The 5,000-nt window shown below is 54.7% G+C and overlaps 1 non-coding gene across 1 annotated transcript in view; it reads left to right on the top strand.

Annotated features, from left to right (window-relative positions):
- The first annotated feature begins 3,659 nt into the window (after positions 1–3,659).
- The window catches only part of LOC144413392 (small subunit ribosomal RNA), a 1,798-nt gene continuing 457 nt past the window's right edge, over positions 3,660–5,000 (top strand). The window contains exon 1 of the ribosomal RNA XR_013469426.1: positions 3,660–5,000. This exon is cut by the window's right edge and continues 457 nt beyond it. This is a non-coding gene — a ribosomal RNA (small subunit ribosomal RNA).

Raw genomic sequence — 5,000 nt, forward strand, 5'->3', positions numbered from 1 at the left:
GAAAGAAGCCGAGCCGAAAAAAGTTAAAGTACAAACGTGCAAGCATACTAACCTAACCCTAGGTAAGGCATGTCAGAGCGAAAGACAGTAATTTCGAATGAGCCAAGAAAGAGCGGTGCGGGGCCGGTCGGAGCGCACCCTTTTCTCGGTGGCTGGCGGGCGAGAGAGTGCTGCGTCGCCGGCATCGGCGTCGAAAGAAGCCGAGCCGAAAAAAGTTAAAGTACAAACGTGCAAGCATACTAACCTAACCCTAGGTAAGGCATGTCAGAGCGAAAGACAGTAATTTCGAATGAGCCAAGAAAGAGCGGTGCGGGGCCGGTCGGAGCGCACCCTTTTCTCGGTGGCTGGCGGGCGAGAGAGTGCTGCGTCGCCGGCATCGGCGTCGAAAGAAGCCGAGCCGAAAAAAGTTAAAGTACAAACGTGCAAGCATACTAACCTAACCCTAGGTAAGGCATGTCAGAGCGAAAGACAGTAATTTCGAATGAGCCAAGAAAGAGCGGTGCGGGGCCGGTCGGAGCGCACCCTTTTCTCGGTGGCTGGCGGGCGAGAGAGTGCTGCGTCGCCGGCATCGGCGTCGAAAGAAGCCGAGCCGAAAAAAGTTAAAGTACAAACGTGCAAGCATACTAACCTAACCCTAGGTAAGGCATGTCAGAGCGAAAGACAGTAATTTCGAATGAGCCAAGAAAGAGCGGTGCGGGGCCGGTCGGAGCGCACCCTTTTCTCGGTGGCTGGCGGGCGAGAGAGTGCTGCGTCGCCGGCATCGGCGTCGAAAGAAGCCGAGCCGAAAAAAGTTAAAGTACAAACGTGCAAGCATACTAACCTAACCCTAGGTAAGGCATGTCAGAGCGAAAGACAGTAATTTCGAATGAGCCAAGAAAGAGCGGTGCGGGGCCGGTCGGAGCGCACCCTTTTCTCGGTGGCTGGCGGGCGAGAGAGTGCTGCGTCGCCGGCATCGGCGTCGAAAGAAGCCGAGCCGAAAAAAGTTAAAGTACAAACGTGCAAGCATACTAACCTAACCCTAGGTAAGGCATGTCAGAGCGAAAGACAGTAATTTCGAATGAGCCAAGAAAGAGCGGTGCGGGGCCGGTCGGAGCGCACCCTTTTCTCGGTGGCTGGCGGGCGAGAGAGTGCTGCGTCGCCGGCATCGGCGTCGAAAGAAGCCGAGCCGAAAAAAGTTAAAGTACAAACGTGCAAGCATACTAACCTAACCCTAGGTAAGGCATGTCAGAGCGAAAGACAGTAAACTCGAATGAGCCAAGAAAGAGCGGTGCGGGGCCGGTCGGAGCGCACCCTTTTCTCGGTGGCTGGCGGGCGAGAGAGTGCTGCGTCGCCGGCATCGGCGTCGAAAGAAGCCGAGCCGAAAAAAGTTAAAGTACAAACGTGCAAGCATACTAACCTAACCCTAGGTAAGGCATGTCAGAGCGAAAGACAGTAATTTCGAATGAGCCAAGAAAGAGCGGTGCGGGGCCGGTCGGAGCGCACCCTTTTCTCGGTGGCTGGCGGGCGAGAGAGTGCTGCGTCGCCGGCATCGGCGTCGAAAGAAGCCGAGCCGAAAAAAGTTAAAGTACAAACGTGCGAGCATACTAACCTAACCCTAGGTAAGGCATGTCAGAGCGAAAGACAGTAATTTCGAATGAGCCAAGAAAGAGCGGTGCGGGGCCGGTCGGAGCGCACCCTTTTCTCGGTGGCTGGCGGGCGAGAGAGTGCTGCGTCGCCGGCATCGGCGTCGAAAGAAGCCGAGCCGAAAAAAGTTAAAGTACAAACGTGCAAGCATACTAACCTAACCCTAGGTAAGGCATGTCAGAGCGAAAGACAGTAAACTCGAATGAGCCAAGAAAGAGCGGTGCGGGGCCGGTCGGAGCGCACCCTTTTCTCGGTGGCTGGCGGGCGAGAGAGTGCTGCGTCGCCGGCATCGGCGTCGAAAGAAGCCGAGCCGAAAAAAGTTAAAGTACAAACGTGCAAGCATACTAACCTAACCCTAGGTAAGGCATGTCAGAGCGAAAGACAGTAAACTCGAATGAGCCAAGAAAGAGCGGTGCGGGGCCGGTCGGAGCGCACCCTTTTCTCGGTGGCTGGCGGGCGAGAGAGTGCTGCGTCGCCGGCATCGGCGTCGAAAGAAGCCGAGCCGAAAAAAGTTAAAGTACAAACGTGCAAGCATACTAACCTAACCCTAGGTAAGGCATGTCAGAGCGAAAGACAGTAATTTCGAATGAGCCAAGAAAGAGCGGTGCGGGGCCGGTCGGAGCGCACCCTTTTCTCGGTGGCTGGCGGGCGAGAGAGTGCTGCGTCGCCGGCATCGGCGTCGAAAGAAGCCGAGCCGAAAAAAGTTAAAGTACAAACGTGCAAGCATACTAACCTAACCCTAGGTAAGGCATGTCAGAGCGAAAGACAGTAATTTCGAATGAGCCAAGAAAGAGCGGTGCGGGGCCGGTCGGAGCGCACCCTTTTCTCGGTGGCTGGCGGGCGAGAGAGTGCTGCGTCGCCGGCATCGGCGTCGAAAGAAGCCGAGCCGAAAAAAGTTAAAGTACAAACGTGCAAGCATACTAACCTAACCCTAGGTAAGGCATGTCAGAGCGAAAGACAGTAAACTCGAATGAGCCAAGAAAGAGCGGTGCGGGGCCGGTCGGAGCGCACCCTTTTCTCGGTGGCTGGCGGGCGAGAGAGTGCTGCGTCGCCGGCATCGGCGTCGAAAGAAGCCGAGCCGAAAAAAGTTAAAGTACAAACGTGCAAGCATACTAACCTAACCCTAGGTAAGGCATGTCAGAGCGAAAGACAGTAATTTCGAATGAGCCAAGAAAGAGCGGTGCGGGGCCGGTCGGAGCGCACCCTTTTCTCGGTGGCTGGCGGGCGAGAGAGTGCTGCGTCGCCGGCATCGGCGTCGAAAGAAGCCGAGCCGAAAAAAGTTAAAGTACAAACGTGCAAGCATACTAACCTAACCCTAGGTAAGGCATGTCAGAGCGAAAGACAGTAAACTCGAATGAGCCAAGAAAGAGCGGTGCGGGGCCGGTCGGAGCGCACCCTTTTCTCGGTGGCTGGCGGGCGAGAGAGTGCTGCGTCGCCGGCATCGGCGTCGAAAGAAGCCGAGCCGAAAAAAGTTAAAGTACAAACGTGCAAGCATACTAACCTAACCCTAGGTAAGGCATGTCAGAGCGAAAGACAGTAATTTCGAATGAGCCAAGAAAGAGCGGTGCGGGGCCGGTCGGAGCGCACCCTTTTCTCGGTGGCTGGCGGGCGAGAGAGTGCTGCGTCGCCGGCATCGGCGTCGAAAGAAGCCGAGCCAAAAAAAGTTAAAGTACAAACGCGATGCTAATGAGCGAGCCGTTGTCTCGACTAATATGTAGGGGGCGTTCGATCGAGCGTCTGGCTTGAGCGCTTGTCGGCCTAGCAGAACGGTCGCATTGTTATGCCCGGGTTTTAGGCACCGCTGCAGGCGGCCGGCAGAGCTCTTGTTTGTGCGAAACTGAATGGATCGAGCCCGAGAGAGGGCGAGCAAAGAAAAAACGCAAATCGCTCCGCCTGGCACTGCCGGCGAGAGCGTGGACGTCGCGGCCAGCGACTGTCGAAGCTGAGTACGGCCGCAGGCGATCGCCTCGGTCTTAAACGAATGCGACGAGCACGCGCCGGGCGGCCCAGCAAGGGCCGAGCGCAGCTGTCGCAGCTATCTGGTTGATCCTGCCAGTAGTGATATGCTTGTCTCAAAGATTAAGCCATGCAGGTGCAAGTACGAGTTCTCGTAAAGCGAAACTGCGAATGGCTCATTAAATCAGTCTTGGTTTATTTGGTCTCGTAAGCGAAGTGGATAACTGTGGTAATTCTAGAGCTAATACATGCATTAAGCGCCGACTTCGGGAGGCGCGCTTTTATCAGATCAAAACCGACCGGGTTCGTCCTGTGACGTTTGATGACTCTGGATAACCACGCGGATCGTACGGTCTCTGCACCGACGACGTATCATTCAAGTGTCTGCCCTATCAACTGTCGAAGGTACGCTACGTGCCTACCTTTGTGATAACGGGTAACGGGGAATCAGGGTTCGATTCCGGAGAGGGAGCCTGAGAAACGGCTACCACATCCAAGGAAGGCAGCAGGCGCGCAAATTACCCATTCCCGACACGGGGAGGTAGTGACGAAAAATAACAATACAGGACTCTAACGAGGCCCTGTAATTGGAATGAGTACATCCTAAAACTCTTAACGAGGGCAAGTCTGGTGCCAGCAGCCGCGGTAATTCCAGCTCCAACAGTGTATGCTAAAGTTGTTGCGGTTGAAAAGCTCGTAGTTGGATTTTGGGCGAGCGCCGCCGGTCCGTCGCAAGGCGTGTCACTGGTTGCGTTCGCCTCACCTTCGGTTCTCCGTCGGTGCTCTTGACTGAGTGTCGGCGGTGGCCGATAAGTTTACTTTGAAAAAATTAGAGTGTTCAAAGCAGGCTGTTCGCCTGCATAGTGTTGCATGGAATAATGGAATAGGACCTCGGTTCTATTTTGTTGGTTTTCGGAGCACGAGGTAATGATTAAGAGGGACAGACGGGGGCGTCCGTACTCTGCCGTTAGAGGTGAAATTCTTGGATCGGCGGAAGACGAACTACTGCGAAAGCATTCGCCAAGAATGTTTTCTTTAATCAAGAGCGAAAGTCAGAGGTTCGAAGACGATCAGATACCGTCCTAGTTCTGACTATAAACGATGCCAACTAGCGATCGGGAGGCGTTACCATGACGACCTTTCCGGCAGCTTCCGGGAAACCAAAGTCTTTGGGTTCCGGGGGAAGTATGGTTGCAAAGCTGAAACTTAAAGGAATTGACGGAAGGGCACCACCAGGAGTGGAGCCTGCGGCTTAATTTGACTCAACACGGGGAAACTCACCCGGCCCGGACACAGGTAGGATTGACAGATTGAGAGCTCTTTCTTGATTCTGTGGGTGGTGGTGCATGGCCGTTCTTAGTTGGTGGAGCGATTTGTCTGGTTAATTCCGATAACGAACGAGACTCTGGCATGCTAAATAG

Source organism: Styela clava, chromosome 15, assembly GCF_964204865.1.
Source record: "Styela clava chromosome 15, kaStyClav1.hap1.2, whole genome shotgun sequence".
Classification (NCBI taxonomy): Eukaryota; Metazoa; Chordata; class Ascidiacea; order Stolidobranchia; family Styelidae; genus Styela; species Styela clava.